The 13,466-nt window shown below is 40.4% G+C and overlaps 1 protein-coding gene across 1 annotated transcript in view; it reads left to right on the top strand.

Annotated features, from left to right (window-relative positions):
* LOC111977012 (helicase ARIP4-like) overlaps positions 1 to 13,466 on the top strand; it is a 113,680-nt gene that overhangs the window by 18,730 nt on the left and 81,484 nt on the right. The window lies entirely within an intron of this gene.

The raw sequence follows: 13,466 nt of genomic DNA, 5'->3' as shown, positions 1-13,466 counted from the left end.
CTAATAGATATATTTGGTTCACAGTCAGGAAAATGGATTGCCCTTGACATGTAGGCTAGCTACTGTACTTTGACTCTACTCAGTGTCAGACCTTACGCACTCGCTCACACTCCTACCTACTTTTTCTCTCACACACACGCCGACACGCATGCCGACATACACACGTCACATACACGAACACATATACAGTTGAAGTTGGACTTTTACAAACACCTTAGCCAAATAAGTTTAAACTCAGTTTTTCACAATTCCCTACATTTAATCCTAGTAAAAATTCCCTATTTTAGGTCAGTTAGGATCACCACTTTATTTTAAGGTGAAATGTCAGAATAATAGTATGATTTATCTCAGCTTTTATTTCTTTCATCACGTTCCCAGTGGGTCAGAAGTTTACATACACTCAATTAGTATTTGGTAGCATTGCTTTTAAATTGTTTAACTTGTGTCAAACATTTCAGGTAGCCTTCCACAAGCTTCCCACAAGCTTCCCACAATAAGTTGGGTGAATTTTGGCCATATCCTGACATAGCTGGTGTAACTGAGTCAGGTTTGTAGAGCTCCTTGCGCCCACACGCTTTTTCAGTTCTGCCCACAAATTTTGATTGAGGTCAGGGCTTTGTGATTGCCACTCCAATACCTTGACTTTGTTGTCCTTAAGCCATTTTGCCACAACTTTGGAAGTATGCTTGGGGTCATTGTCCATTTGGAAGACCCATTTGCGACCAAGCTTTAACTTCCTGACTGATGTCTTGAGATGTTGCTTCAATATATCCACATAATTTTCCTACCTCGTGATGCTATCTATTTTGTGAAGTGCACCAGTCCCTCCTGCAGCAAAGCACCCCCACAACATGATGCTGCCACCCCCGTGCTTCACGGTTGGGATGGTGTTCTTCGGCTTGCAAGCCTCCCCTTTTTTCCTCCAAACATAACAATGGTAATTATGGCCAAACAGTTCTATTTTTGTTTCATCAGACCAGAGGACATTTCTCCAAAAAGTACGATTGTTGTCCCCATGTGCAGTTGCAAACCGTAGTCTGGCTTTTTTATGGCGGTTTTGGAGCAGTGGCTTCTTCCTTGCTGATCGGCCTTTCAGTTTGTCGATATAGGACTCGTTTTACTGTGGATATAGATACTTTTGTTGTTCTTTGCTGTTGTTCTGGGATTGATTTGCACTTTTCGCACCGAATTACGTTCATCTCTAGGAGACAGAACTCGTCTGCTTCCTGAGCGGTATGATGGCTGCGTGGTCCCATGGTGTTTATACTTGCTTACTATTGTTTGTACAGATGAAAGTTGTACCTTCAGGCGTTTGGAAATTGCTCCCAAGGATGAACCAGACTTGTGGAGGTCTACAATTCTTTTTCTGAGGACTTGGCTGATTTAAAAAAAAAATCCCCCCATGATGTCAAGCAGAGGCACTGAGTTTGAAGATAGGCCTTGAAATGCATCCACAGGTACACTTCCAATTGACTCAAATGACGTCAATTGGCCTCAATTGGCCTATCAGAAGCTTCTAAAGCCATGACATTTTATGGAATTTTCCAAGCTGTTTAAAGGCACAGTCAACTTAGTGTATGTAAACTTCTGACCCACTGGAATTGTGATACAGTGAATTATAAGTGAAATAATCTGTCTGTAAACAATTGTTGGAAAAATTACTTGTGTCATGCACAAAGTAGATGTCCTAACCGACTTGCCAGAACTATAGTTTGTTAACAAGAAATTTGTGGAGTGGTTGAAAAACGGGTTTTAATGACTCCAACCTAAATGTATGTAAACTTCCGACTTCAACTGTGTGTATGTATGTATTTTAGATGTCGACCGATTTTTATGATTTTTCAACAMCGATACCGATTTTATTGGAGGGCCAAAAAAAAATCTAATATAAAAATTCTGCCCCCTAGCTTCAAGAGGTTAACAGATGTTTTTATTGATTAGCATTCAGGATAACGTGTATCCAAGTCTTTACTGTGTTGTCAGCAAATTTCATATCTGCTTTCACTGGACATCTTCATAGGTTTTGAAAACTATCAGAAATAAACAGCACAATRCGGAAGTGTCAATTATCAATTAGCAACGGCTACAGTAGGAGGAGAAGGTGGCACTCTCAGAACGTTCAGACAGAAACCGCGGTGGCACTCTCAGAACATTCAGACAGAAACCGTGTTGGCCGAACTTATATATTTCACTACTGGTCAAAAGTTTTAGAACGCCTACTCATTCAAGGGTTTTTCTTTATTTTTACTATTTTCTACATTGTGGAATAACACTTATGGAATCATGTTGTAACCAAAAAAGTGTTAAACAAATCAAAATATATTTTATATTTGAGATTCTTCAAATAGCTACCATTTGCCTTGACAGCTTTGCACACTCTTGGCATTCTCTCTACCATCTTCATGAGGTAATCACCTGGAATACATTTCAATTAACAGGTGTGCCTTGTTAATTTGTGGAATTTCTTTCCTTAATGCGTTTGAGCCAATCAGTTGTGTTGTGACAAGGTGTAGGGGTGGTATATTGAAGATAGCCCTATTTGGTAAAATACCAAGTCCATATTACGGAAAGAACAGCTCAAATAAGTAAAGAGAAACGACAGTCCATTACTTTAATACATGAAGGGCAGTCAATACGAAAAATTTCAAGAACTTTGAAAGTTTCTTCAGTGCAGTCGCAAAAACCATCAAACACTATGATGAAACTGGCTCTCATGAGGACCGCCACAGGAATTAAAGACCCAGAGTTACCTCTACTGCAGAGGATAAGTTCATTAGAGTTACCAGCCTCAGAAATTGCAGCCCAAATAAATGTACAGAGCTCAAGTAACAGACACATCTCAACATCAACTTCTCAGAGGAGACTGCGTGAATCAGGCCTTCATGGTCAAATTGCTGCAAATAAACCACTACTAAAGGACGCCAATAATAAGAAGAGACTTGCTTGGGCCAAGAAACACGAGCAATGGACATTAGACCAGTGGAAATGTGTCCTTTGGTCTAGAGTCCAAATTGGAAATTTTTGGTTCCATCCGCCATGTCTTTGTGAGACATGGTGTGAGTGAACGGATGATCTCCGCATGTGTATTTCCCACTGTGAAGCATGGAGGAGGAGGTGTGATGGTGCTTTGCTGGTGACACTATTTTATTTAGAATTCAAGGCACACTTAATCAGCATTTCTACCACAGCATTCTGCAGCGATACACCATCACATCTGGTTTGCGCTTAGTGGGACTGTCATTCGTTTTTCAACAGGACAATGACCCAACACACCTCCTGGCTGTGTAAGGTCTATTTTACCAAGATGGAGAGTGATGGAGTGCTGCATCAGATGACCTGGCTACCACAATCATCCTACCTCAACCAATTGAGATGGTTTTGGATGAGTTGTACCGCGGAGTTAAGGAAAAGCAGCCAACAAGTGCCCAGCATATATGGGAACTTCTTCAAGACTGTTGGAAAAGCATTCCAGGTGAAGCTGGTTGAGAGAATCGCAAGAGTGTGCAAAGCTGTCATCAAGGCAAATGTTTGCTATTTGAAGGATCTCCAATATATAAAATATATTTTGATTTGTTTAACAATTTCTGTTGGTTACTAAATGTTTACATATGTGTTATTTCATAGTTTAGAACCTTTATAATCTGGATAACAAATCATAAGACTAGAGGGCGGAGGTATGAATGCCCAATCGTTGCCAAATTTGCTTTCTTTAAAGATGGTTAAAAGCCTGGATTAAAGACTTGCTGGCACGAAAATGGGCATGAATAATCAGTTCCTGAAGGAAATTTCAGAACGGCACAAAGTTCGGTATCCAATCTTAAAGGAAAATAGATTGAAAGTGAAATGCGTAGCTCTCAAAGTCGATAAACAGTATATTAATAACCAATTGTTCAGAGACCCAAAGACTACTCCTTGGCTATTCAAAAATTAAAGTTCTCATAGAGGAGGCAAATAAGGAAATGCACAATACTAGCCATGGTAGGGATTGTAATAATACAAGAAAATGGATAGAAAAGCAGTCTTGAAATATAACTAATTGGAACACAAAAGTACTAATTCAACATGTTGGAGATAAAAACACAGCAGACAGAAGGCGTGGATGTATTGTGATGGAAGGTGTGGTGTGTGTTTTTTGGTGTTTGGGAAAGTGTGGCATTAATTGAGTGAGAAAGGAAATGGTTGCTTGTCCCAGAGCCAATGTATGTCTGTGAGCAGGGGTTGTGTGGGCTTTTAATTTTGTGCAGATGATGGATATACATTTTCTAATGATTTATATCAATCAATAAAATGTATTTTAAATGTATTTTATATGTATTTTTATCTTATTTATTTATTGTCCTATCATGGTGGAACTGCATTTTAAAATAAATTATACATCACATGTTTTATTGTCCAGTCATGGGGAACTACATTTTTAAAATAAATTAGACATTTTTATTTATTTATGGGCCTACCTTGATGGAACGGTCCACAACCCTAAACCTTAGACACCCACCTAAACGACCCAGATAAAACAGATAGGGACTTCTTTTTAGTATGGGCCTGCTTAGGGTTGCAAAGTGTCGGAGATTTTCCATGGGAAGTTAAGCCGGGGAATTTTAGGCATTTTACTTAAATTCATCAAAAAAGTTAGCTTATAACAGTGAACCTTTTTTTGTGGGATAYACATAAGGCAATTCTAGGTCTTGTGGAATATTTTGGTTAAACTATCCCCAATTCAATAGAATTACAACCCTCTGCATGTACAGTGCATTCTTCCATCACATGTGCAGTGCACACTTCCATCACATGTACAGTCTCAAGATCTTGCACACTAATGAGATGCTATTGAGCCCAGGCTACTACACTGTCTGAGCCAAGGACTACATGCTTTCTGGTAAGTTTTGATTACAATACTGAGTGAGGTGAATATATTTTATGACATACATCATTTTTTTGTTAACTAATAAATAGCAGCCTGCAGCAAAGTGTGTTTAAATCATTTCTAACTTGTTAACAATTTCTGCTGGTTAGTTTTTGCTACCATGTGGGTTTTAGCTTGATTGAGCCTGTTAATTGAGGAGTGTTAATTAACCTGTTTCCATACATGTTTCATTTTAAAACATTTATCTTACAAGGGAGTTGTTTAATCTAACTGCTTAAGTATTTATCTGTACAAAGAATTGTATTTTTTAGTTTTTTACTCCTTTTTTTCTAATCTTTACAGGAAAATGCCACGGGCACTATCTGATGTGTGGAGACATTTCACTGCAGCTAATGTAGAAGGAAAAACTGTGTACATTTGCAAATACTGTGCCAAATCATATGTGAAGAATGCAACAAATGCATCATCTGGCCAAGTGCATAAAGTTCCCTCAGCGCTCACAACAAGCAACCTCCTTCTACTTCTATTTTAGGGGAAAATGATGAATCAGACACCTTATCGATAGCAACAGCTCATGGTCCTCCTGGAAACATACGTTTTTTTGACTCAATGTAGGAACGTAGTCAGAGATGCTGATGAATGTTTTGCTCGAGCTGTGTATGCAACTGGTTCACCTCTGCTCACAGGCAATGTGTATTGGAAGAGATTTTTGAATGTTCTTCGCCCAGCATGCACCCCCCTCCAACATGCTTTATCTACAAATTTGCTGGATGTGGAGTTCAACAGAGTTCAATTGAAGGTCAAGCAAATCATAGAGAAAGCAGACTGTATTGCAATCATCTCTGATGGGTGGTCGAATGTTAGTGGGCAATCAATAATTAACAACATCTCCACCCCTCAACTAGTATTCTACAAGAGCACAGACACAAGGGACAGCAGACACACCGGTCTCTACATTGAGCTGAAGGCAGTCATCAATGACCTTTGACCACAGAAGGTATTTGCACTGGTGACAGACAATGCTGCGAACATGAAGGCTGCTTGGTCTGAAGTGGAGGAGTCCTACCCTCACATCACACCCATTKGCTGTGCTGCTCATGCATTGAATCTACTCCTCAAGGACATCATGGCACTGAAAACAATGGATACACTCTACAAGAGAGCCAAGGAAATGGTTAGGTATGTGAAGGGTCAAATTATAGCAGCAATCTACCTCACCAAGCAAAGTGAGAAGAATAAGAGCACCACATTGAAGCTGCCTAGCAACACCCATTGGGGTGGTGTTGTGATCATGTTTGACAGTCTCCTGGAGGGGAAGGAGTCTCCAAGAAATGGCCATATCACAGTCTGGTGATATGGACAGCCCCATCAAAAGGATCCTCCTGGATTATGTATTTTGGTAGACAGTGGTAAGCAGCTTGAAACCTATAGCAGTAGCCATTGCACGGATTGAGGGAGACAATGCCATCCTGTCTGATGTTCAGACTGCTTGCAGATGTAAGAAAATAAATCCGTACTGCCCTGCCCACTTCACTGTTGCTCCAAGCAGAGGAAACTGCAGTTCTGAAATGCAACAAAAAGCATGAAGACTTCTGCCTGAAGCCCATACACGCCGCAGCGTACATGTTGGACCCCAAGTATGCTGGCAAGAGCATCCTGTCTGGTGCAGAGAATCAACAAGGCCTATTGTGTCATCACTACCATGTCTCGCCACCTTGGCCTGGATGAGGGCAAGGTTCTTGGCAGTCTGGCGAAGTACACTTCGAAGCAAGGGCTTTGGGATGGAGATGCAATATGGCAGTCGTGCCAACATATCTCATCAGCCACCTGGTGGAAGGGACTGAGGATCTGAGGCTCTTTCCCCTGTTGCCTCCATCATCCTCCAAATCCCACCAACATCAGCCGCCTCAGAGCGCAACTGGTCCTTGTTTGGGAACACACACACCAAAGCACACAAAAGGCTGACCAATACAAGGGTTGAAAAATTGGTGGCCATCCGGGCAAATTTGAGGCTTTTCAGCCTGACAACGAGCCATATTCAACAAGGTTGGAAAGTGACAGTGAAGATGAGGCCTCAGAGTCTGATGATCAGGAGGTGGACATTGAGGAGGTCCATGGAGAAGACATGGAAGCCTGAGAGGAAGACCACCAAAGCTTTAGTTTCTAGACTATCATTTTACAGATGTATGTTGAAAATGTTTTTGGGAGATGCGATGGATCATTGGATCATTCAATATCCCCTTTCTTTTGTTATTCAGTGAAGTCATCCCATGTGACGAGTCAACTCATTTCATTTAAGTTCAATTCGTAAGTAAATTGTGTTTTTTTTTTCTATTGGAAGGATTTAATCATTTGCAATTGTCTACTTGTGTTAAGGTAAAAGGTTTATGTTTCTGTCTCCATATGATATGGTAAATATATCCAATGCAAATATCTACATTTTAAATGGTATAAATATTGAATTAGCATATATTTCCATTAATTCCCATATATTCCTGTTAATTGCCACGGAAAGTTTCCACCTCTGAATATTCCCCAAAATGTGCAACCCTAGGCCTGCTGTAAGCTGCCTTTATGCAGCCAAAATGTGGTCAGAGACCTTCTAGAGCAGCACCGCCCCCTCAAGATTCTGAGCCTGCCTGGCAGGGTTGGCCCTGAAAAGCCAGAGCCCCCTGATGGGAGAGCATAATATACAAGGACATTCTCAAAGCTGCTAATGAGAACCTTGATGACCTTGTACCTAGCCGGTGGGGATTCCAGTGGGGTGCCCCCACCCAGGCAGTGGCAGTGCTGGCAACACTAGCTGCAGTAACCCATGGGGCGGGGGGTCACACTCGGACATTGAAAGGGGGCATATTATTGTGGCCCTGGTGGCACAAAATCATCAAAGGTCTGACTGCAACTACATATGTATTCGTAAATCAAGACCCTTTTTGAGTTGTGCTCTGGGATGATGCAACTGTTGAGAATCTGAGTCTATGGTTGTTGTGGGGGAAAGGGGTTGAGAGTGTGAGTGTTTGTGTGTATGTATCCCACAACTGTTGGGAGGGAGTAAAAGATGTTAGGGACAATATAGGATGAATCACTAATTGTTTGTTAAAATAATAATTGCTTGCTATAATGTAATTGGGGTATTGGCAATACTGGTAAGAGGTAACAATCCTTTGCGTAAACTGCCTACATTACTAGAAATATGAATAGCTAATTATGTAAATTAAAAGATAGAGGATATTATTTTATTTGGGAGGGCGGGGTGAAATATATTTCTCCCATGGGCAAAGAAATTCAAAAGGGGTGATATTTATTAACAGTGATTTTGATCCAAATGTGCAAATTGTCCAAACAGATCCTCAAGGTAGATGGATGATTTTAAATATGTTATTGGAGCATAAACAGATATGGCTTAACCTACAGTATACGGTCCAAATAATGATGATCCAAGCTTCTTTGAAAATAAACTCAGCAAAAACAGAAACGTCCTCTCACTGTCAACTGCGTTTATTTTCAGCAAACTTAACATGTGTAAATATGTGTATGAACATAACAACTGAGACATAAACTAAATTAACTGAACAAGTTCCACAGACATGTGACTAACATACATGGAATAATGTGTCCCTGGACAAGGGGGTGGGGGTCAAATCAAAAGAAACAGTCAGTATCTGGTGTGGCCACCAGCTGCATTAAGTACTGCAGTGCATCTCCTCCTCATGGACTGCACCAGATTAGACAGTTACTTGCTGTGAGATGTTACCCCACTTCCACCAAGGCAACTGCAAGTTCCTGGACATTTATGGAGGGAATGGCCCTAGCCCTCCACCCCAATCCAACAGGTCCCAGACATGCTCAATGGGATGAGATCCTGGGCTCTTCGCTGGCCACGGCAGAACACTGACATAACGATGGTCATTATGGCCAAACAGTTCTATTTTTGTTTCATCAGACCAAAGAACATTTCTCCAAAAGTACGATCTTTGTCCCCATGTGCAGTTGCAAACCGTAGTCTGGCTTTTTTATGGCGGTTTTGTAGCAGTGGCTTCTTCCTTGCTGAGCGGGCTTTCAGGTTGTGTCTATATAGGACTCGTTTTACTGTGGATATAGATACTTTTGTACCTGTTTCCTCCAGCATCTTCACAAGGTCCTTTGCTGTTGTTCTGGGATGATTTGCACTTTTCGCACCAAAGTACGTTCATCTCTAGGAGACAGAATGCGTCTCCTTCTTGAGCGGTATGACGGCTGCATGGTCCCATGGTGTTTATACTTGTGTACTATTGTTTGTACAGTAACGTGGTTCCTTCAGGCGTTTGGAAATTGCTCCCAGGATGAACCAGACTTGTGGAGGTCTACAGTTTTGTTTTCTGAGATCTTGGCTGATTTCTTTTGATTTGCCCATGATGTCAAGCAAATAGGCACTGAGTTTGAAGGTAAGCTTGAATACATCCACAGGTACACCTCCCAATTGACTCAAATTATGTCAATTAGCCTATCAGAAGCTATATAAAGCCATGACTCATGTTCTGTAATTTTCCACGCTTGTTTAAAGGCACAGTCAACTTAGTGTATGTAAACTTCTGACCCACTGGAATTGTGATACAGTGAAATAATCTGTCTGTAAACAATTGTTAGAAAAAGATCTTGTGTCATTCACATAGTGATGTTCTAACCGACTTGCCAAACGATAGTTTGTTAACAAGAAATTTGTGGAGTGGTTTAAAAAAGATTTTTAATGACGCCAAACTAAGTGTATGTAAACTTCCGACTTCAACTGTATATACATGAACAAAAATATAACCACTAACGTGAAGTGATAGTTTCATGAGCTGAAATCCCAGAAATGTTCCATACACACAAAGCTTTATTCCCTCAAATCTTGTGCACAAACTTGTTTACATCCCTGTTAGTGAGCATTTAGCCTTTTGTCAAGATAATCCATCTACCTTAAAACTTCTTCTTAATAGGGGGCGTGTTTTCACTTTGGAAAAAATCGTGCCAAATTAAACGGCCTCGTACTCTGTTCTAGATCATACAATATTCATATTATTATTACTATTGGATAGAAAACACTCTGAAGTTTCTAAAACTGTTTGAATTATATCTGTGAGTAAAACAGAACTCATTTGGCAGCAAACTTCCATACAGGAAGTGAAAATTCTGAAAATGAGGCTCTGTGTCAGGGCCTGCCTATTCAACTGGCTTTTATTTATGGATCTGTATGCACTTCATACGCCTCCACTAGATGTCAACAGGCAGTAGAAGGTTGAATGGGGTGTCTTGCTTGATGTGAGGCCGAATAAGAGCTTTTGGAGTGACAGGTCTGCTCTTTTGTCAGTTTTCATCTGCGCGCCGGGGAACCTCACATTGTCTTCTGAAAAGCGTTCGGTATACACTACGAATTCCTCCGGCTCTGATTTTATTGGAAACATATGAGAAGAACATCATAAAGTAGGATTTTCAACCGAGTTTGACCAGTTTATTCGACGTTTATTGGAATTTTGGATTTTCGTTCCAGGCGCCAAGAGTTGATGGGCATGTTCGCGCCACAATGCTAGCCAAGTTGCTAATTCGACAGAAGAAATGGACATTCTAAAACCAAACAACGATTTATTCTGGACCTAGGACTCCTTGCACAACATTCTGATGGAAGATCAACAAAAGTAAGAGAATATTTATGATGTTATTTCGTATTTTTGTGTAATATGTTGGCTCCAACACGGTGGAGAATAGGTGAGCGCTGTCTCACAATAGGCATGCTGTTTGTTGTAGTAAATTTATTTATTTTTTAATCTAACACAGCGTGTCATTAAGAACCAGTGTATCTTTCATTTGCCATACAACAAGTATTTTTATGTAAAGTTTATGATGAGTTCTTTGGTTAGATTAGGTGACTGTCCAAAATATCTCCGGAGATTTTGGTGAATTGTTGCTACGTATTCACAATGTATAACCACGATTTGCAGCTCTAATATGCACATTTTCGAACAAAACATAAATGTATTGTATAACATGAGTTGTATAAGACTGTCATCTGATGAAGTTGTCCAAAGGTTAGTGATTAATTGTATCTCTATTGCTGGTTTTTGCGAAAGCTATGTTGGCGGTGAATAAATGGCTGTGTGTGTTTGGTCTTGTGGTAAGCTAATATAATTCTATTTTGTGTTTTCGCTGTAAAACACTTAAAAAATCGGAAATATTGGCTGGATTCACAAGATGTTTATCTTTCATTTGCTGTACACCTTGTATTTTTCATAAATGTTTTATGATGAGTATTTTATTATTTCACGTTGCTCCCTGTAATATTCTGGCTGCTTTGGTGCTATTTGTGATGGTGGCTGCAATGTAAAACTACGATTTATACCTCAAATATGCACATTTTGAACAAAACATAAATGTATTGTATAACATGATGTTATAAGACTGTCATCTGATGAAGTTGTTCAAGGTTAGGGATTCATTTTATCTCTATTTCTGGGTTTTGTGAAAGCTACCTATGCGGTGGAAACATGGTGAAAACATGGTGAAAACATGGCGTTGTGTGTTTGGCTATTGTGGTTAGCTAATATAAATACATATTGTGTTTTCGCTGTAAAACATTTTAAAAATCGGAAACGATGGCTGGATTCACAAGATGTTTATCTTTCATTTGCTGTATTGGACTTGTGATTTCATGAAATTATATTATATGATATCCCTGTCCCGTTAGGCTATGCTAATCAGCTTTTTTGATGAGGATGCTCCCGGATCCGGGATGGGTAGCACTGAAAGGTTAAAGGTGTGGCATATCAAGATGATGATTAAACAGCTTGATCATTACACAGGTGCACCTTGTGCTGGACAATGAAAGGCCACTCTAAAATGTGCAGTTCTGTCACACAACACAATGCCACAGAAGTCTCAAGTTTTGAGGGAGCGTTTAATTGTCATGATGACTGCAGGAATGTCCACCAGAGCTGTTGCCAGAGAATTCAATGTTATTTTCTCTACCATAACCACCTCCAACGTTGTTTGAGAATTTGGCAGTACATCCAACCAGCCTCAACCGCAGATCACGTGTATGGCGTCGTGTGAGCGATTGGTTTGCTGATGTCAACGTTGTGAACAGAGTCCCCCATGGTGGCGGTGGGGTTATGGTATGGGCAGACATAAGCTATGGACAATGAACACAATTGCATTTTATTGATGGCAATTTGAATGCACAGAGATACCGTGATGAGATCCTGAGGCCCATTGTTGTGCCATTTGTCTGCATCCATCACCTCATGTTTCAGCATGATAATGCACAGCCCCATGTCTCAAGGATCTGTACACAATTCCTGGAAGCTGAAAATGTCCCAGTTCTTCCATGGCCTGCATACTCACCAGACATCTCACCCATTGAGCATGTTTGGGATGCTCTGGATCAACTTGTACGGCAGCATGTTCCAGTTCCTGCCAATATCCACTGCAAACGATCAAAACAGAGCAGCGAGTTGAAGACGTTTTTATTGATTAGCATTAGTTTCCACCAATATCCAGTAACTTCACACAGCCATTGAAGAGGAGTGGAACAGCGTGGGACAACATTCCACAGGCCACAATCAACAGCCTGATCAAGATGTTTGTGTTTTTAATGTAATATGTAATTGTTGTACTGTATGTGTGTTTATAGTTTTGTTTAATGTTGTGTTAGTGTATGTAAGTTGTTTTGTCTGAAACGTTCCCCCTGTTGCTATTGGACCAGGTCTCTCTTGGAAAAGAGATATTATCTCAATGAGAAAAAAACGGTATAAATAAAGGTAAAATGGAAAGAAAAATAAAACTATGCAAAGGAGAATCATGAGCCAAATGGTGGTCACACCAGATATTGACTGGTTTCTCCACTCATCTACTTTTTTTTTTTTAGGTATCTGTGACCAACGGATGCTTATCTGTATTGCCACTCAATTGAAATCTATAGATTAGGGTCTTATTTATTTAAATTGTCTGATTTCCTTTTATGAACTGTCCTCAGTAAAATCTTTGAAATTGTTGCATGTTGCTTTTATATTTTTGTTCAGTATAATAATAACAAAGTGCATTGACTTCTTTTAAATTGGTTTTTATTAAGAAGCAAATCCATGTAAACAAGTGTGCAAAGAATTGTGATCTCCCCTTTTTTTCATAGGCGTAAGACAACAGTAACATACATTTAAACAAATGGATGCATCAAACAATACAAAAAATTAATTAAAAGGGATAGAAAAGGAAAAACCAGTAATGGAGTGTAATACGATAGTGACATTTCTTAGATTGATAACCTATGTGTTAATGTGACAATCCTCTCCAATCTGACATTTCTTAGATTGATAACCTATGTGTTAATGTGACAATTTGACAGGAACCGGGGGTGGGGAGCGCTCTACAGGAACCAGGGGGTGGGGAGCCGCATCACAGGAACCAGGGGGTGGGAGCCGCTTCACAGGAACCAGGGGGTGGGGAGCCGCATCACAGGAACCAGGGGTGGGGAGCCGCTTCACAGGAACCAGGGGTGGGGAGCCGCTTACAGGAACCAGGGGGTGGGGAGCCGCTTCACAGGAACCAGGGGGTGGGGAGCCGCTTCACAGAAACCAGGGGGTGGGGAAGGCGC

This window comes from Salvelinus sp. IW2-2015, linkage group LG17 (genome assembly GCF_002910315.2).
Source record: "Salvelinus sp. IW2-2015 linkage group LG17, ASM291031v2, whole genome shotgun sequence".
Classification (NCBI taxonomy): Eukaryota; Metazoa; Chordata; class Actinopteri; order Salmoniformes; family Salmonidae; genus Salvelinus; species Salvelinus sp. IW2-2015.
Note: the sequence above shows the minus strand (reverse complement) of the source record. Positions and strands in the feature narration are given on the sequence as shown.